Raw genomic sequence first — 21,712 nt, forward strand, 5'->3', positions numbered from 1 at the left:
GATGTTTCATCAGGACACTGACATACGTTGTAGAACTTACTCCTCAATTTTTTAAATTTTTTTTTATCATGGGAGAAATTTACTGTGAGTTCACTAGAGAAGAAATGTGATAGATGAAAGGGAATAAGAATGCTCTTTACCCTTGTTATATTTCTTGGATTTAGGGCTCGGGGTGGGTTTGCTTTTGCTAAATATGCAGAGTATAGTGGGCAGCTACACAGATTTCAGCTGTCACATGACTGTGGAATACTGGAAAGATAGCTGGCCTAAGGTTATTCTTTTTGACTTTTTTTTCACATTGCTATGCCTAATATTTCTTAAAACAGCATTTTTTGCCCAATATAGAATACAACCGAAAAGATCAAAAAGTTGCATAAAAGCAAATAGAGTTGAAAGTTTTGGCCAGCTTCAAAGTGTCCCTGGGAAACTAATATCCTGTTCTAGGAAAATATCTTCATTCAATACAATAATTTAGTCTATGATAAAATAAATACTTTCATGGATCAGAGATCAAGATCCTCATAAGCACCTCATTCAAATTGATTTTTTTTTTTCTTTAAATGCTCAAAGTATATCTGCAGGGAATAGGACATTTTAAGATAGCTGTCACTTTATGTAAATCATGTGATTTTAAAAATTTATTTTTTCCATATCATCTGAATTGTTCTTGTTTATTCCTGGAGTTTATTTCTCCATCTACAAAGGTAGAGATGATCCATGATTTAGTTCTCTTGTTTAATGGCTTTTTTGGCATTCAACTCACTTGAGCTCAGTGCTCTGTCCCAGCTGTAGAAATTTTCTGTTCTTTCAGGTGAGTGAATAGAGTCAGCAGGATTTGTGCACCTCTGTATTCATATTTGTTTTTGTAAGAGTAAGGTGCATGGAGAGCTCTTCAGAAAGCATTCAATAGCTCATTGAAGGTCTAGATTATTAAAAGTTTGCCTCACAGAGCCTAATCCTAATGAGGATTTAGCTCTGATCAGCTGTGTTGCAACCGACAAAGAAATGTTTTTTCACTCTCTTGCCTTAGTGGCCAAATCCACTGTGTGTCAAAGCAAATCTGCATAAAGCCTTCTTACACAAAAGATGGCAGATCACAGCAGACTTACTATTGCTTTTTATTTTCTTTTACGATCAGGCTAAAAAGTAACATACTCTCAGCCTTCCTCCCTCCCTCCCTTTTTCAGACCCAGTTACCAGTTATTTATTCAATACAAACTGAACTATTTCTAGCACTGAAAGTGAGCTCCTCTGATCACTCCTGAATACCTGTCAGTCACTGCTAGAACACCTTCCTTGAAGCTACAGAATACAGGCTCAAACAATCTTAAATGGCATTCCCCCTATTTCTGTTTATAAACTTGAAAATGTCTGCAGAACCACCAGGCTGTGCATCTGCTGAGCCCAGCAATCCCAGAATGTGTCAGATTTAATCTGTGTGGTATCCAGCATGTCTAAGACTTGCTGAACTCAGAGCACATTTGCTCTGAGTTGATCCTGAATCTACAGTGGCATTTGTCTGGCACTTTGGGGCATCCAGACTTATTGCTCAGATGTTCAAAATCCTCAGGTTCCACTGGATGGGAAGATAATTTCTCTGAAAAAAACCTTGAACAGTTTGACTCAAGAGGAAAAATATTCTGGGCATGCCAAAAACCTCACTTTGCATATGCAAGGAATTAAATATGTGTAAAACTCTGACAGACTATGTGGTGGACTTTGGCAGAGAAATGCAGTCATTAAATACAGGGCAGCCATTACCACAGCCTCAGCCTTGTGACAAACAGCAGATCTGGACACCTGTAATTCCAAGATGAGGGAAAGAGTCTTAATTCCAGAAAGATACCTCTCTGAAGCTCATTATAATGTACCTGCATGTCTTGGAAAAGCATAAATGAGTGTTTTGGGAGGTTTAGGTGACTCCTTCAGCAAACTGAGGTTGGGGAAACCCACATATTTACACCAATTTCTTCCAGCATCCTGCATGTACTCCTCACCCTGGGCAGGAGATTGCAGTACGCAGCAAAGAATCTAAAGTTTGGGAAATTCAGCCTAAGGTTGGAATTTATGGTCTTACAGGTGGCTGAGTTGATCATGTGCCTTTCATCCAAAAGGAAGTGAGCTCACTTTTTCCTCCTTCATACAGATCTTTGATATCTCTCAGATGCTTTTGCAAGTAATGTTCGACCTTTCATCTTTTGGTAGAAGAGGACTTTGAGAGCAGCTAACAAAATGTCTTGTACAGCTCTGTTCTGAGCTTCACAGTCTTTGAACAGCAAGCAAAAATTACTTTTTTTAATGGATGTCCACTCTAAAAGACAATGAGGAGCTCAGTTATTCCAGTAATAGAGATAAGTGTTGCAGACAAAACTGGCTGGATTATTATCTAAGCTAGATAAAATATTTCAGACAGTGTTTTAGGATTCTGGAAGGCAACATCTTTAAATTTTTTATTATGTGTTGATCACAGCTGATGGCAAATGTATGTATTGGCTGAACTGGGTACCCTCAGAAAAGCTGAATATTTTTACACAATTATTGCATGTAGTTGTGTACATCATGCAAATATGAGTAATCCTATATGTGCTCTCACATACCAGATGGGGCTTTTCATGTGTAAAAAGGGTTGTGTTCAAGTCAGATGTAAATAAGAATTTCTATTGTTTTGGATTCTCTAGCCTTACGAAGAATAATGAATATGGTATTGGATATCATGCATCAAAATATGTTATTTAAAATATGACACATGATATACCCAGTGAAACTTATCCTGATGAGGGAAAAAAATTACCAAGAGATGATAAAAACTGTAAGTCACACATGAATTACCTGGAGAATGAAACTTCCTTCTATTGTATATAACTTTTATAAAGATAGTGGTCCCACTGAAGATTTCATATTGCTAGCTCTAAAATACAGCTGCTCGCACGAGCTTATGATAATGTAAAATGTTGGAGGGGGAGTTAATTCACTCCTTTATAATGGTAAAGTTATTGAGCTGTGATAATAATTTCTGTGGATTATGTAGTTATTGGGGGGAAAAATGTGCTCTGGATGGTTGCTCATTGGACTAAGAGGGATCTGGGCTTATTCATTTTGGCTGTTCTCCCAGAAATAGATGGTTGACCTAGAAGAGATTCAAATCCAAGGTTTTTTGGATAGAAGCCCATTTCAAGCTGCAGACCTTGTTGGTGTCCTAGAGCCTGGCAAGAAGGGAGCCTTGACCAGTTGCCCAAAGTGTGCCTTGCCATGGGTGCAGGTTATGTCCTGACAGCACATGGGGGGCAAAGGAGCACAGTCTGCCCAAGTCTACTCTGCAGAAAAGCTTTGCTCTTGGATTTATTGCAACTACTTCTCCAATTCTTTGTCACTTTTCTTCCTTTTTGATCATTCATTCCATTTCATTGGTATTTATGTGACAGAGAATACAAGAGCACTCGTAAAACGCCTACGGCAGATTCAATCTCATTGCAGTCTTCAAGGCACCACTCTTAAACAGATAAGTTAATAATGACACTAATAACCTCAGAGAACTTGTGACAAGACCTTGCAAATTTGAAACAAAAATACCTAACCCAAGGTATCTTCTTGATTCTGGTTCAGTTTACCACAGCAACATGAAAGCGCTGTGTGTCTCAAATGTCCTTCAGCTGGAGGGCTCTCTTCATGTAAAATATAGTCAAAGCCATCACCATTCTGTATAGCTCAAAAGCTTCTTTTCCTCTCAATTTTCTTGCTGAAATTACCTTTGAGACAACACTTTACCCCTCATTCCTATTAAATGATTGTACAGCAAGAGCTATTTCTTAAGTGGGATGAAGTGGAATGAAGTGCTGTTTTTTCCATTTTTTTTTTTTAAGTAAATGTTTGGATTCTCTCATTTTGGTTCTTTGTTAGACATTATGCTACACATGTGGGCCCTGGCAAGTTGAGGGCTGTGGGAGTAATTCTGATCTGAAACAGCCTCTGGTAAACACAAAAATGAGTGTATACCAATTTCAGAACCTCTCTATCTCGAATTACCAAAACAAACAGCTTTGAAATTGGAAATGTGTTTACCCTGGCCCTTCAGTCTGGCAGAGCAACCTTGGCCCCGTGGAATGGAAACGATGTATGTGAAACATCACAAGCACTATAAAGGTCTGGAGACCAAATATGGAGGAGGCTGTGAGCATTCTGGGTTGAAACACATTAGGAAGGGAGGAAAGAACTGGCTGGATCTACAGGATAATGTGAGACCCTTCTGTTGTACAGAGTGAGCCACAAAGCTCTTCATTTTTCAGTGCAAACAATCAGTTACTTCAACAGTCTGGAATTCCTTGAATTCTATAGTACCACTAATTGTTTTTTTAGAGTCATTGCAAATTTAATGAGAACTATAGTATGATTTTGTCTGTACTGTCTGTATTGTTTGCAATAAAATTAGTGACAGGATTTGTTTTTAACTCTGCCGTTATCAATCTTGGAACTTTTTGACAAAACCTAATCTGCCATGCTTTATAATTTAAATTATTAAAATATGAGTTAGAATTGCCAAGTTTGCAAATTAAGTGTACACTGGAAAAAAATCATGATCACTGACTTAAATGACTAAATAGTTTTATTATATCCTCTGAAAATATTATGGAAAATACTAATAATCTGAAAAAGGTTAAATTCAGGGTTTTTGTGCATGGTTAAAACACATGCGCTTCGCATTTTAAATGTTTAAATTTTAAATGTTGTATGGTTGTTTGGGCTGACAACTATTTTACACCCATAATGGGCCAGAGCTGACTGAAAATAGTTTATCTTGATATTATCTATGGAATAAGTGCTTAAACATATTGTAGCTAAATTCAGTGTATTTATGGGGATCCTAAGGAGCAGGTAATTAGTGCATTGCAATTTTATTTCCAACATCGACCAGCAATATCAGTCTGTGAGCCAACTTCACAGATGGCATAGTCAACTTTAACTCCATTTATTTCATTGTGATGTCCTTATTTAATCCCCTGATCATTTCAGAATCAAACAATATTTTGGAATTAAGTCTATAATTTAATCTTTTTCCTTGATGATTCTGAACCATTCTAGCCAGTGCTGTCCCACTGATTTGTAGTCATATTCTGGATTGCATTCAAGTTACAGCTGGGAGCTGGTCCTATTTCTCTGCAGATACATTTAGGCACAGCAGAAAATTACAGCCCTCCCCAAAGTTGTGTGTATCTTATCAGGATAAGTTACACAATGGAGAAGCTCAGCGTGGAAAAGCAGATGTAGCTGAAGATCCAGCAGACACAACTCTCAGCATTCTTGTGTTTGCCTTTGGTCTGGCTCCAGACTGATCCTATGGACTGAACGTCGTGGCTGAAGCGTGTAAGGAGAGCTCACAATGCTTTAGTTAATTTGATGCAGAATGCAGAAGTGTGCTCACAGAGTCTGCATTGGTATGTAGACCGAGGCACGGTGAATAGTGAGTGACTGCCAAGATTTAATTGCTGGCCTGAACCAAAATGCTATTGTAAGACATTCTGTAAAATAGATTCAAAATCACTCTGAGCCTGGAGAGCAGTTTGGACAATTTCACCTTTCAGCAGACTGGTTTCAAGTCACAATCTACAGTCTAACTTCTATGTATGAGAGGTAACCCATGACACAGTTCTGGAATTCCTTCCAAAATGCTCCAATTATCTTCCCTCTTTTTTTGTTTTACAATGTCCAGCCATGCCTTCCTATAGGGAAGGAAAGATGTACTGATTTGAGGTTTTTCTTTTCTTTAATATTGTTAAAAAAAGACTAAGATGTGAACACAATTTGCTCCAAAAATCCAGTGAAGGAAAGAAAAGCAATGAATCTTCCAAAGATATGATAACACTATGGAAGAAAAATTAGATAGAAGTGAAATTAAGAATTATTCAGGGCTTCTTCACCTAAGATTTTACAATACAGAGAAATCAATGGCGTACAGGATTTTGGGTTTGTGATGATTTCTAAGCTGCAATAACTGTGTAAGTCTGCTGAGATGGATTTGTAAGAAAAGACTAGGCAGTCCTTATCTTTGAATTAATTGCAGTGTTAATGAACAAGTTCTCACACATCTGACACAAACACTAGCCTGATACATTCCAAATCTCTCAAAGGCTTTACTTTGTTGCAGCCAATGAACACTTTAATAAAATATTGCCTCATACTTCCTCATTGAACCAGTTATGAGAGCTTTGGTGACTTACGGAGCACCAACCTGGCTGAGGCAGTGAGGAGCTGAATTTTTATCATGGGCAAATTGTGTCAAGTCCTTGACTCAGGGTTCTTATGTGAATAATATCTGAAACACTTTCACTAGCAGCTCCAATTTTCTTCTTTGTATGTTCTAGCATGACAGCACAACAGCGAAGGTAGGTGCCCCATTTGAACATACACTGCCATTTCCAGCAGCTGTCAGACTTCTCGGATATTTTTTCAACTCTTTGAAAAAAGTCTGGGCAGTTTTGGTAGAAGAAAGTGAGCAAAGCAAGTTCTTCAACTGAAGTAAAGTTTCCATGCATGCAGCAAGCAAAACCACTCAGTTTTGTGGTAACAATAGATTTACATATCTCATAACTTGCGAGGGAAAATTATTTATATACAGTTTCTTGAGAAGTAATTTGAGTTGATATATCATTTGGCACCTCATGAAATCCTTTTCACCATTATGTGAAAGTACAGTCCAATCAATTGTTATCTGCTTTTTCTTGGTCACTGCAATGTACATCATTCATGTCATCTTCATCATATATTGCATTTTATTTTCTTATACATGATACATACAGGTATTTCTTTGTGTGTATGCATCCTATGCATTATATTTCTATATTCACATACATGTGTACATAAAAGTATCTATACAAAGAGAGAAAATCTGTGTGTGTGTCTATGTGTACAGAAGTAATGAACCTCAAATTAATGTTTCATGGTGTGGTTGTTGCTCTTTCTGGTGCAAGAGATGATCACATAACACATTTGCTAAGATGCTGTGGAATAATTTCTTTGTGGGTTCTATGAAATGCTTCCCTGTATTAAACCTCTTAGTGAGTGTATTCTTACAAACCAAACAGGTTGAACAACACTGTAAATAAGACATGACTTTCACATACTGTATTAATTTTACTTCTTGCTGTGACAGCTGTGACATCATCTTTTTTTTTTTTTTTTTTTTTTTAATTTTGGTGATGTTTTGGTCTTTCTGTTCATGATTAGAATATAGCCACTTCTAACAAAATTTGAAGTAACTTTTGGACTTATTTCATATACTTAGAAAGGTGAGACCCTGGCTGCATTCTCCAAGGGCTTTTTGCCTTTTATAATTTTCTGCAGCATCATCAGTCACAGATGAGGTGAACCTTGCACTCCACAGTGCCAGGCCTGCAGGCAGCTGTTAAGCATTTCTGCTGCTGTGACTACATGCAGAACTTTTCATCACTGAGTGTCTTCCTGACTGCAAATGGGTAATTTTTATTTTCATTTCTCTATTTGAATTCTACTGTTTTGCAGGTTTGTTTTCTGGGAGTGCCACACTGGTTTTAATTCTCTCCTTGAGACATGAGCTCTGTCACAGCTGAGCACGTATAGCATCTCTCGTGGTGTGTGAGACACAGAATGGTCACTCCTGCTTTAAACTTAGAGAGCTAAAATAAATCCTCTGTCGCTTTGTGCCTCTCTTCACTTTCTCTGCAGAGAAACAGCATTGAGAGGAAAACTGCAGACCATGACTGCAAACTACTATAAAAAACCTGTAATAAAGAAAAAATAACTTAAATACTTCAGGCTTACATTTCACCAAGCTGCAGGAGTCCTCATCCATTATTTTTATAATTCTACCTGCTAATGAGTTCTGTGACTTGCTTCTGGACCAAAATACGTCTTATCAACATTAATGAACCTTTATCACTTTTCCCTTAAAAAGTTTGTGGTCTGAGCCTTTGGGCTGCAGAAGTGTTGCTAAGACAGATCTTTCCAAAGAGCTGTTAGTCTTGTGCAGCCAAAGGTTTGACAACCTAAGGGGTTACTGAGACCATTTTCCAGCGTAATTTCACATTCCTTAGGTGTCTCCTTCAGGGAAAGGAAAGATATGATACCCAGCCTAGGTTTCTCAGTAACCTGAGAGACATTATGGAAAAAATATTTATTTTGTTACAGGTCAAAACAAGACATTTCATCTAAGTGTTTTCTAGAAATTATTTTTACACTATTGCATCTCAAGTCCTGCAAATATATCAGTATACAAACATGAATAGTAGTTGACATAAAAATGCCTGCATTTGTGTTTCTTAGACAAGCTACCTAATCAGTTTAAAGAGTTATTTATTCAAACACCTATTCAGAAGTTGAAAAAATTTCAGGCTTGGCGATGCATCATTTTATGGATTGAATTTAAAACTGCAGCTGACTTCACACTGAGGTATAGGTCCTGGTTTAAAGAATGAGATGAGGACTATGCTTTTTCCTGACATTTTTGATTGGATTAACATTGGGTACGAATACAACTATTCTGTATCTCTGAACACAGACATTTTTCAGAAGGACAAAAATGCATGCTGTTTAAATATTAGGTATCTGTGTCAAATGTTCCTTTTGTACACATTCTCACAGTATATTGGCATTATCCAGGTTTAACTTACTGCATTTCTACCTGAGGAATCCGAAAACCATTATTTGCCGGCTTCGGTTTTTTTAACATTGATAGTTTTGTCACGTCATTCATTACACCCTTCTGCTTCTCTTTGGAAAGCGTTACTCCACTGGAAAGGAGCAATAGGATTTCATGACAGCAGCACGTTAGCCAAGACAATCGATTACAGCTGTAATTTCTCACAGATGTTTTAACCCGGTGGGTTTCAATTGATATCCAAGCAAGTTTTAAGAGACTGCACGGAACAGAGGTGCATCGCCGCTCCACAAACGCTCATCTTCCTGACAGTCCAAGGCATTATCTGTAAGGAAGCACCATATGGCTTCAACTCAGATGAGACAGCACCACTGTGTACTAGATGAATTTCTCTAAAGCTGAGCAGCAAAACTATAATGCACCATGCTAAAGTGCATATGTGAGGAAGCCAAGAGTGTCATCAACACAGGTGACAGCCTGGCAGGCTTTTCTGGAAGTATCACCTGTCCTCTCGATGTGATGCATGATGAATTGATATTGGGTGTGCACGTTCTTCATCCTTACTTAATGTTTAGTGGTGTTTATGCTACTTATGTGCTTGGGTTCTTTGGTAATGCAGTTAATAATATTAATTTTGACCTCTGAAGACCTCTACAGTAAATTACATTCCTTTATTTTAGCTGGTTGACTGTAAATTTGTAGTAAATGCATGTATTATAGAGAAGGTTTCTTGAATGTTGTGTTTCCCACTGGATTATCACAGCAGTTGACATATGGCCTCATGTTATGTGTAAAAGTTAGCACTGCACAAAACCTACTCCAACTCATATGAAATCTATTAACAACTGGCTTAAATAAGAAATCTCACAAAGAAATTCAATACAAGCATTTTTACTGGGGTCATGGCGAGATTTGGGTTTTGCTAATGTTATTCAGTAAGTTGCTGGTGCCTTGGCTTTTGCAAACTGATACCTTGTCACTTTTCACCTAAATATCCTGGTGTTTGATATTTTGATGAAATATGTGTAGAAAAATTTCTCAGAGTGGGTTATGATGTAATGCTTCCACTGGGGAAGTAAAGTTTAAGAGAAGGAAGAAAATGGGTTTCTTATACGAGACAACTTTTCTTTTTAAAATGCAAATACCATGGTCACTAGAGGCAAGTTTAACACTTATTTCTTTTGAGCCCAGCTGGTGACATTTTTGCAATGGGATGAGTGTCCAGGTGAGACATTCCTGCCTTTGAAAAAATAAGATTTTCTTGAGGTATTGTTGAAAAAATGCTATTTCTTTAACCCACCTGTTGGCTGTTAATTGATTTTGACTACTGATGCCTTTTGTTCCCCTCATTTTTTATTGTACACTAGAAGTGTTTGTTTTGTTGCTGTTGTTGGAGTTTTTTTAATCCTATATCAACTGTGATTCCTGAAGTGCTAGGGCAGCATTTTCTAGCAGAGTGAACTTAAAATTTTACAACTGGAGGTGAAAGCTGATCCAGTACCCAGGCTGTCTGCTACCCAGTCCCAACACAACACACTTTTAAATATCTGTAATTTATGCAGCCTCTGGGAGGTATGATGGAAAAATAGCACTCTGACACATCTGTTGCCATCATTCTCCTTCATCACTAATATCACCTGTGAAAGTATAGTCCAGAACTTCAGTGCTCCCACCTTGTGCATAGAACTGATGTTAAAATTCCATTTGTGGAGCAGGGAGACATGGAGAAAAAAGTCCTAAAAGCAGTGAGTGTTTTCCCATTCTTTGCTGGAGTGTTTCTTGAGAAAATAGTGTAATTATCTAGTATGTTAAAGCAGAAGTATAACTTAAAGTTGTTAACAAGAAGACATTGAAAATTAGGTTACTGAAGACCTGACTTTGACAGTTGTGAAACAGTTGTCCTACAGGTCTGGCCAAGTTCATTTGTTCTCTGCTGAACATCCTAATATGGTCCAAAATCTTTTAAGCTTTCTTGTTCCCCTGCAGCCACTGGAGCAAAAGACCTCAGTGCTCTTCTGAACAGCTCAATCATAAGGAGGCTTAGGCAGTATGGAAAGGAAAACAGATCTGGTAATACAAAAAAAAGTGGTTTATGCCCTTAGTGAATGCTGCCTCTTCACCTCAAATGCTGTGTAGTTTTCATGCTACCCATTAAAAAACAGATGTAGAAAATACTAAGTTCATTGGGGAATAAACAAAAGTCACACAAAGTAAAGTAGAATTACAAGATAAAATTTAATAAAAATTTATACATATTCAGTTGTTTTTTTTTTTTATCATAGTGCTAAACTGACCATGGTTTTCATTGCCACAGGATGAAGAAACAGACAGATATTGATGCAGAAGCAAGTATAAAAATATACAGGCAGGCAGTTGTCCATTTAGATGGCATATTGTTTTCTGCTTATAGTAGCATAAATTCCTATGAAGATTTTCTGGCTTCGTGCTTCAGGAGAGGAAATTAATTGTATGCCTTTAAAATACTTGATATATAGAAAACAAAAACAGATCATTGATTTGGTCCGTGATATGATTATGTTTTACTCTAGATATTATTGTACTAATAATTCTAAAATCTTTGAAGTGCCTCATTCAGGTTAGATGGGTTTTGTTTTAATTGCACAGGATAATCTTAATAAGAATGTCTTAATCATCTTTTAATGTCAGAAAATAAGTACAAATAACAATGACTTCATGTATAGCTATGAAGCTTTGTGATATCAGAATGTATATTTTCTTTTTCTTCTGCTTTTTGAGTTGGAGGTCAGCACTGACAGACACTAAAAATTTGAAATTGTGTTCTCAGTCCTGAAAAAAAATTCGGCTATTTTTTTTTTTTTTCATAAAAATAAGAGCACTAATTCAACAGCACTGACTGCCTCAGTAGTTACAAGAAAAGAGCAGAACCGTCTGTCACAATAATTCCCACACAAACAGTGAGGAGCCAGAACTCTTCCTGTAGATGTATATTTTTATGACCATCCTTTGTGAAAATTTTCATGCTTCAAGATAATATATCAGGCAAGTGCAGTGACTAATAGCTGTACTTCTTGGACATTTTTGGATTTATTTTGACTCATTTTGAGAGATGTCATAGAGTGCTCAATTTTAATGTTTTGGGTTTTCGTCACAGGCTTGATGTTTGCTCATTTGGCTTCTCTTTTTCTAAGAATTTCCTTTTTTCTTATGCAGCTTCTTTCAGTTGATTTCCAAGAAGATAAACATTTATATTGGATATCTAAAGTGATGAGATATCTTCAGTATTAATGCATTGATTGCCACAATTGTAGTAATTGGTCATGAGATCTGCAAATTGAGAGATTGTATAGTGGTATTCATTTCCTTTGGCTTTTAGACTCGTGAAGATGAATAAACTTCTCCACTGAGTTCCAAATAACAATATCTGCCTGCACTCTTGAGAAGTAACAGTCTCAGCAAGCAACAGTGGTCATGTATGCAGAGTTCCCCTGGTCTTCCAAGCTGACAGAATTTTCTACCTGAAATTTGTTTACCCATACACTCATGGGTGAATGAAATATCTTTTTAATTATGCAATTTTCCTGAGTATTGAAAACACCTAGAGGTTGTCCCACACATTAAGAACTAACATGTCTGATGGTTATTACAAACAAACTGTAATCAGTCCTATTAGGCCAAAAATTGCCTAGGCATTTTGGTTAATTTGCAGCTATCATTGTGAGCAAAGTGGAATAATTTAAAAAGAGTTTAGATGGGCTGATCAAATAAGCTGTATAAAATAAATAATTGCACAGATTTCTTTAATCTGTTTCCCCTTCCTTTTTCCCATTTCCTTCCAGTTCCTTGAGATTCATTCTTTCATTTCTTCTTTCCTTACATTTATTTATGGCTTTCTCCACCAGTCTCTCTTCTCCTTTGCATCTCTGAGGTTTCCTCCAAGGAAAGCCTTCCTATGTTTAACCATTATATTTTCAGGACACACACTCTCAACATATACATCAAGAAACAGAAAAGCACCATTTACTGTCACTGTCTCTGCAGGCTTATATGAGTTCCATTCTCACATTTTAATTTATGTTTTAAAACCCCTCAGGTTCATCTCCACTCAGGTCTGCTTCCTTTTAGGATCCCTGGTACAGCAGAAGAATGTGATTGTTCAAGGAACTGCAATTCAGGTTAAAAGTGGAGATAAACACAAAACATTTCTGTTGAGGGGCAAGAAAGTATAGAGTAGAGAAATTCAAAGCAGGGAGTCAGGCTGAGGAGGCAAACACCAAGAACCAACTAAAATCCCATAAATTTTCTGGTTGAGAAGTTTGAGAGTTCCCTCCATCATGCTTGTGGCTGCATTTCCAGATAGTTCTGTAACACATCCCATCTGGAACGGGAGCTTGTACTCGCCAGCATCTTTAACTTTTTTCACATCAACATTTCATGAACAAAATACTTTTTGTGCTTCCTCATCTGTGATGCAGTAAAAAGCAGCTGGTAACAGAGCTTGATATGCCCAAAATAGTTTCCAATGAAATGTTTTTAAACTACAGAGGGTTAAAATATCTCATTTCTAGACTACTGTCCCAAACAGTACCACTATCTGTCTTTCTCTTTTATATATTCCTTCTTTTTATTCCTCTGCCTTATTTAGGTTTCCAGACCTATCCAAGGTGGAAAACACTCCTAACTGGGAAGCTGATGTGAACAGACATTTGGGTGACATGACAATGTAGAAGGAAAGAGCTGTAGCAGGTAAGAAAAACAAAGTGTAATATAATGCTAAAAAAATTCTTTTGTTCAAATTGTCCACACAGTTTAAAACACAATTAAATCAGTTTCATAGGGCAATTTTATAGAAAAAAATCACCTTAACTACCATTATGTTTTACAGTGCTTTTCAGTATTTTTTTTTACTCTTGTGAGTGGGGATTGCAATCTTCTTCTGATCATCGAAAAGTATTTCCATTCTACTCTTGTTCACTTTAAATACATTTCACTGTTCAGGCCTTTAACTAGCTCAGTAAAACGATTCAGATCTGAACTCTATCACTCCATTGACTGAACTTTGCAATTTAAAACTAATGTGCTGTTGCACTGTCTACAGGCACTCCTAATGGACAACTTTAACATTGTTTAGATGCCAGGTAATTTGTTACAACCTGAATTTCCTCTTCTACTTAATGGCTGAAAGTTAAATGTTTGCCATCAAAACCAGTGGTCTGTTGAACATTGATCCATGGGAGAACAGTGAACCTATGTCTCTGCAAATTTGTAAGTCATCTAAGAGGCAAAGCAAAGCTGACCTCGTAATGTCAAATCCCATTTAGAGCTGGTGAATAGGTTGGAAAGAAGGTACTTGATATCTTTTGAGCAGTATTAAAAATACACAACTGTGCAGAGGGATGAAAGCCTTGGTAAATTAATGTAGGGAGTCTGGCCTTTCCAAATAATTTATAGTTGAATTTTGTGTTTTGGGAGGAATGGGATGCAGTTAATAAGTATTGTGACTTCAGTAAACAGTTTCTGAGCACACAGGCTTCCAGATAAGTGTTAGAAGCTGTAACTTTGCCCTTCTGTGTACACAATTTTATTTTAAATTTTCTTTCCTTAAACCTCATTAGTAATTGCACTTCCTAACTTCACTCAAAAGTGATATCTCACATCACTTAGCTAAAGCATCCATTTGGAGTTGAAATGTATATCTAACTGCATTTTACTAAAATATGAAACTTTCATTTAGTCCATATTTCATTTAAATTCTTCTTATTCACTAGTCACAGGCCACAGGAGCACCTCGGCATAGATGCATGAGGCTGGGGCTGATGCCCCACTCAAGACTAGTGTTTCCATTTCCCTGCCAGGTCTCTATTGTCCTCTCTTGATAAATTCACTCTCCTGGATATCAGCTATGAAACTTTTTGGGACTTCCAGACTTGCACCTTTAAGATCTGACTCACACAACTTGCAATTTTCTGCAAAATTTACTGGATAGCGCTCCACTTTATTTGGCTAAACTAGCAAGCATTGTTGCTGTTTAATGTTAATTTTTTGCATAATGGGAATTAAATTTTTAAAGACTTTTTTTAAAGCAAAACTTAAAAACTGAAAATGAAAATGTTTAGGTAGTAAAACATTTGCTTTTAGGGCTTTCAAAGCCTCTGAGCAAATGCAAGAAAGAGCTCCATCCACTCTATTTCCAGAGTGTCACTGCACTGTTTTAAACACATACATACTGGCAACACCCAGGGCAGGATTTGAAATGGAAATCAAAAGTTCTTTTGAAGGGCAGTAGCAATTTATCAGAATTGTCAGAGACCAGTGAAGAGGATGGTTGCTAGATATAAAAACAAGATGTGACTCTGATGGTTGTGTGTGCTAATATATTTATGAATTTGGGCAGAAAGATGATCGGACACTTCATCTGCGCCTAATGCAATTTCATGCAGATTCTCACCAGTTGTGACCTCTTTGCGTTCCTCCAGAATGTTATGCCTGAAATAGCTTGCCCTCTTCATCCCAGTATTTTTTATTAGGCTTCTGCTGTGGCCAAAACCCACAAAATCTAACTATGCAGCCTGTGGAGTGCAATGCTTTCTGAGGAATTTAAGTGGAGCCAAAAACCAAGCTCCAATTAGACAGCTTGCTACATTCTCACCATGGAGAGGAGACAGCATGTAAACTACCCATATGCATTAATTATAATCTCCTCCCCTGCTTTCCATTTTTCAGCTTGCCAACTCTCTCTCCCCAGAATGAATTCTCCTGCCCTTCCTCTGAGGCTAAGATTAGCAGGTTTTGCCCCCTGAAATTAAAAGGAGATGGGCACAGCCAAAAAAGGCTGGTTTGTGGGGAACCAATCAGGCTGGTGTGTGTGGTTTTTTGTTGTTTTCTTTTTCTGTTTCGTTTTTTTTTCTTTTTCACTGAGTCATCAGTGGTTAAGAGTGACAGTGGGGAACAATTAGTGTTTTCATAAACCTTAGACTTAGGGCTGAGGAGAGAGCAGGAAGCAATATATCTGTGGTGAGTAAGCCTCAAGAGCCATAATTTCCCTGTTTGTTTCAGTTGAGATGAGTGCCACCCTGTTGTTTGTTTTATAAACTGTTTAATAAACTGTAATGTTTATTAACAGTAATCCATTAAGATCATCTCCTTTGAGACCTTTCCTGTACAGTCAGTGCTCTGCACTTCAACGAGGAACCCAGTTTTATTTTCCTCGTTTCTTGTTTTGCACCTATTCAGAAACTTTAATGATTTTCTCTGAACTTTTATACCATGCTGCATAGAGAAAGATATCTTAAAGCTGTTTAGGCCACCTCTTCCAGCTTCAGACATGTCATACAGAAAAAATAGTGAAGTCTAAAATATGTGTATGTGAGCCCCATCATCTGAAATTTTAACAGCTCCATTTCCTTGCTAGGATGTGAGAAAATTAGCTGTGCTATGTCATGTGGTGGATCAAGGTGGGAGGTAGCACAGGTGGTCATAACAACTGCAAAGGTTTTATTACAGAAGGCTCTGCTCATTTTTAATAAAATTGTCCTTGAAACCCAGCTAGCCAGAAATTAATAGGAAGCTTGCAATGATTTTTTTTTTTTTCCTCAGGAAAGCACTCTGAAATTTCACATAGTGAAAATCACTTATCAGTGCATCTAAACCAAGTTTTATTTTAAAATACAGTTTTTAATTAAAGTTTGCAATTCTGAGCCTGCTGCTAGTACCTGATATCTTGCTAAAAGGTCACAGCACTGGTGGCATTAATGGCATGAGAAGCTGATATAGGAGATTATGAATGTTCAAATTGCCTTTCAGTGCAAGTTTCTCATTAGGAGGGGCTGCAGGCATTGCTGGCTGAGGGCAGGTTTAGTGATGGAAGTGAGGTGCTCGTTCTTTGGCATGGCTGTTTTCACAGGAACCAGAATTTTTCCTAGAGTGGATGTAAGCTGGGAAGGGACAAATACTTGTCCATGGTCTCAGATCCCCCCTTTGAGGAGGGTGCTGCTCCAGCAGTCCCAGCAGAGGTGTTGTGGGCAGGTGGGGATGGTGACTGGGGGGCAGTCATGCCCTAACCCCTGGAGATAACAGGGGCACAAACATCCCCTCCTGCCCAAGCCTTATGAGTTGTCCTTACCAAGAGCAGGAGCTGCTTCATGTGGCTTGTGTCCCTCACCCTTCAGGTGACAAAAGTGACTTTGCCTGTAGTGCTGGAAAACCTTGAACTGGATTGGTTCCAGTTGTATCTTGAGATGTAAACAGAAGATCCTTGAGCTGTTTTACTGCAGCTGACAGTGATACAGGGGGACTGTGGACACTTGCCAGAGGAGCTACTCTCACAGTAGCATTGTAGAGACCTAAAGAGAAGCAAATTTAATTTGGAAGATGTGAAAGGACCTCACAAAGTGAGGCAGAAGTAGGTGTTTCTTGCTGGGGGGGGGGGGCTGGCATTGCTGTGTTCTGAGCTCCCGAGGCAGCCCAGTGTCACACCTCCTGCCCCTGGAGCTCGTCCAAAGTAAAGCAGAGCAATGAACTTTGCACAGCAACGTGAGTAACTTTGGTGCTGCCTGAGCCAGCAACCTGGAGCTGCTGCTGTGCAGGGCAGGCAAAGGACAAGACTTGAAAATCCTCCAGTTTGGCATGGAGCAAGATGCTAAGGAGGCCTTAGAGCCAATGCTCTCCAGCAGTAAGCACAAGACTAAGCCATCTGCAAACAACCCCAAGGATAGATTGGGCACAGCCTTATTACTCTGGTCATAACTCTGAATTACTATTACTTTAAAAATATATTGGTCTAGTGAAAGCTGAAATTAAGTGGAACATATTGCCACTGCCCTCGGGGATCTGGCATGGAACCACCACTGAAAGCAGAAATGATCATTTGCAAACAGAACAGAAACCAGAGCCCTGAGAGTCAGAGCCACTTGCTTCAGAACATCTGCCAGATGAGCCATGGCATAAACTGCAGCCTCAGATTATATGTGTTGGGCTGTTGGGTTTTGTTGCTGTTTTCTTTTAAAATTGCTGTTTGCTCTCATATAAAGCCATGAATCTTTGCCAAAGACAGTGCTGAGGGTGAAGATCCAGATGAAGTAATTATGTCTAGTACAGGGTCTCTGAGAGAATGCATTTCCAAACTTGTGTTATCCATATGAAAGTGAGTTAGCAACAGCAGATTTTTCTAAGTACAAAGGTGGTCAGAATGCTTCAGAAAATAAACAAATAAATAAAAGGGCACCTTTAAAAGGTTTTTGTTAAGGAAAGCAAAATCTGAGCCATGGCTTCAGCCATATTGAGAAAACCACCATGCCAGAAAATACTGCCTGCAATTGCTAAAAGCAGCTATAGAGTGAGGTTTGAAAAATAGTCTCTCTGCTTACTTTTCTTGTGTAGAGAAAAAAACCTGCTTGTTATAAACAATTATTCTTACTTTATTAACTATCCTTTCTGTAAGATATAAACCAAGTAAACTTTCTAATTTGGAGCCTTGGGAACTACAACACTTTCCAAAGAAGTCATCTATGGAAATTGGTGGTGACAACACAGGCCTTAGGTAGGTCACAGTGATATCAGAAAAGGACTTTTGTCATTGCAGAGAAATTCTTGCTCAGGCAGAAGAGGTTATGCCAGTGTAAGGCAAGATGGGAGGGAAGCAAAGGTCTTTGTGCCCAGGAGAGTTTTATATGGGCAATAACCTCCCCTTGATGAACTGGCTGAGCCTGGGGACATGATTTATCTGGTGCTAATGAGCTTTCTGCTGCCTCCAAACACCTGAGACAACACAGGGTGTCTCAGAGATTAGCTGACTACAGTTAGGAACTTGCTTTCTTGTGCTGGAGACTTTTTATTACACTGACTGCCATTAGGGCTGTGTTTGGCTGAGGAAGGTGGAGGAAGTGGAAAACTGTTATTCTAAGAAGATCTTTTTGCAGAGGTCTGTGTTAGAGGGTCAAGGCCAAGCAATAGATCTTAGAAACTGAATGAGTTTCTCAACACAGCTTTTGTGTCGCTCAGCAGCCAGGAAAACAACCTAAGGATAATGGCTTTTGAGAAAGGTAAAGACTAAATAACTTTCGGTTTTCTCATTAAAATCTTCTCATTATTTAGAAAGATATTCGCCTAAGACAGCAAAATACTTTTTTGTATTTCAGGCTTCCTCTGAACTTGGGCCTCTGAAAAGTTTATACTGTTAAGCAGACAGAAAGAACAAAAAAATGGAAGGAACTGCTGGCTCCAGCTAACAAAGCACACCCAGGAATTAAATCCAGGCTGCATTATCCCCCCACCCTACATGCAGCCTGAGGATGCTGATTTGGCCAGTACCAGGCTGCTCTGTATTGGTGAGTGACACACAGTCTTCATACTTAGGAAAAAAAGTAGTCACTGATAAGCCTCTCGATAAGCCTTGTCCTTTTAACAACAAAGTTAACCAGCAGAGGAGGCTTTGCATGTAAATGAGGTTCTCTTCAGGTTTCAAATCTAATCAAAGTGGAATTCAACTTTCTTCTAAAGGATATGCAAAACTAGTTGGTCAAACATCTTTCAGCCTCTAAGTTTATCACCAGCCTGACGTCAGCCTGGAAATCCCAACTTTCTTAAGAGATGATAAATGTTATCTGCCAATCTCTTCCACTGAATAAACTCTGTTTGATCTGCATTAATCACACTTGGCAGAAGCTGTTCAAGCCTGCTAGCAGCAATCCTGGTGAACAGCTTGGCATCATTGCTTAATAATGAAGTGGAACAGTATGAAAAAAAAACATGAAGGAGCCTCCTTTTCATTGCTGCCCCAAAGTTAATGAAACACACATTAAAATGTATGGTTTGAAATATTCACTAGATCTGAAACTGTCTTCTTGTAATCATATTATTGCTCTCAAGGGCAAAACATATCCCTTTCTTTTTCCCTTTTCTGCTATAATGCTATGTGTCAGAAGTGCACAGAAATACCAGATACTTCTGTAATTTTTGATACTTTTTATCATTTTAATAAATGAATGTTCGATGTCCTGAATTAATCTTCACAAATTTTGGCCAAGAATGTTTGAGTCATTATTGCTATCACTCCAATATGATGAAGCACAGTTCAGAGCTCAACAATTCATTCCATTTTCCTTAGGAAGGAGAGAGAGCCTGGGACAGGTCTGTGCATCACTTGAGCCCTGCAAACCCTGTTTTGGGATCAGTTCTCCAGATATTTAAGCAGTGACTGGAACATATGCTGAGAATTTCCACAAAAATTCTCTGTCTGGTTGCAGGTTCTCATCCAGCAAATGTTTCAAAAATTTTTTCAGTGACTTTGCTTGGGTGTGTGGCTGCACTAAACTCAATGGGACTGTTGACACAGGAGAAGTCTAGCCCAGAAATAAGGAATTGATAGAAATATCTATTAGAGTACTCAGGGAGAGTGAGAAATGCAACCTCCTGGAGGGTTACATAGCACCTGCCTTGGTTTGGAATAAATGGGAAGAGGGAGTAATAAAGAAAGTGAGTAGAGAGGGAAGTACAGAGAGTGGAGTCACAGAACTGAAAAATGAGATGTAAGAATGGAAAAGAACAGAGGAGGCAAAGTGAGAAGAGTGAAGATATTTAGTTTGCTTGTGGCTAGATGGGGAAAATAATGTTTTTTTAAGAAGGGAAAGCTCTTCTCCAAAACCTCCCGAACAGTTTTTGGGTGTGCAGGGCCCGCTCAGCAATTACTCACCATGTTCTACTGAGGAATCTCTCTTGTAAAAAAGAACATTTGCAAAACTAATGTGATTGACAAAGGAAAAAAACACCAATTGACTTTCTCCCCTAAAAAAGATAGTAGACTTCTCTGGAGGCATTTACAATATTTCCATGTCTGGAGTGTGCAGGGATGTAAGGATAACATTGCTTATCTTCTTTATAAGTGTTCATTCATCTCAGCTTAAGCCTTGAATTTTTGAGACTAAAAAACAACTTAAACACAGTTTTTTTTGAAGCACCATCATCATCATTTTGTGAGCCTCCGGACATTTTCCTAAACTTTTATTTCTGAAGGTCAAAGTTACTTTAAAACATATTGCTAAGTAAAAAAAAAAAGCATATTCCATCCTAGTATTCCAACAGATTCAGTGAATCCATCCTGTTAAAATATAAACTTCTTCCTCTAGCCTATAATATACACTACTATTGGCTTTTTCTAATTAAAAACTGTGTAATTTGAATCCTGAGAGACACATGCCCTCTGAAATCATGTAACGTTGTAGTTAAAGTAACAATTAACCTTCGTCTTTTCCTCAGGAATTTATTGCATTGCACAAAAGTTTATTACAGAAGGGAAAGGCTTAGAATGAATAAAAAAATAAGAAATGATGGCATAAACATACATTAGATAAGATATTAGTATGATGTATGATATTTTTTCTGAAGTTTGTGTATTCAGACAAAGAAATCAAGGAATTAATTAAGTTATCACATTTTCAGAAAATAGGTCTAAATACTTCAGTTTAGTGCTGGCCACAGAAGCTACTTTCATTCTTAAAACAAACAAATTAATTACTGAAATCCCACTTGGATGCTTGAGCTTGCACATAAGACACTTAGAAGCCTATGAAAATATTTCATTAATTACTAGTGGGCCAAATATTTCCTATTAATGGTAACGTGTGTTTTCTTTCTTGAAGACACCTACACTGATGCCTTATGAATTTACAGGGATTTGCTACATATTCATCTCCCTGGAAATACACTTTTGGCTATGCCCACAAATAACATGTTTTTAATTCTATTTCATTAAAGAATTGCAGTATCCATATGGCAATATATATGTAATTCATAGTATATTAATTCAAATTACTCGCCCCTCTCTAAGAAACTGACAGTTTAGTGAGACATCACAAATAAAGTGCAATCTGAAAAAAAATCTCTCACCTATAATTGCTCAAAGCATTCTTTCTCTCTCCAAGCTTCATTTTCACTGCATGTGTAATGTTTTTAAAGTGGTGTTGAATGTAATGCCTTTTACTCTGAACACTCTTCACTTCCTGGCTCGAGTTTCCTTCTTGATATAAGAGGGAAAAGTTGAAATTGCTTCTAGACATGTAGAGAAAGCACTAGAATACAGATTAAATTCTTTACAAGGTTTGATAAGTCAGG

The 21,712-nt window shown here is 37.9% G+C and overlaps 1 long non-coding RNA gene across 4 annotated transcripts in view; it reads left to right on the forward strand.

The window, feature by feature from the left end:
* The window catches only part of LOC115493375 (uncharacterized), a 151,365-nt gene that overhangs the window by 120,731 nt on the left and 8,922 nt on the right, over positions 1 to 21,712 (forward strand). For 2 of the 4 annotated variants that reach the window (XR_012053593.1, XR_012053595.1), the window contains exons 3-5: positions 7,336 to 7,466; positions 13,251 to 13,351; positions 18,742 to 18,930. This is a non-coding gene — a long non-coding RNA (uncharacterized lncRNA). The remainder of the gene's footprint in view (positions 1 to 7,335; positions 7,467 to 13,250; positions 13,352 to 18,741; positions 18,931 to 21,712) is intronic. The other 2 variants (XR_012053596.1, XR_012053592.1) reach the window with 1 other exon arrangement.

The sequence above is a fragment of the Taeniopygia guttata genome, chromosome 1 (assembly GCF_048771995.1).
Source record: "Taeniopygia guttata chromosome 1, bTaeGut7.mat, whole genome shotgun sequence".
In the NCBI taxonomy this organism is placed as follows: domain Eukaryota; kingdom Metazoa; phylum Chordata; class Aves; order Passeriformes; family Estrildidae; genus Taeniopygia; species Taeniopygia guttata.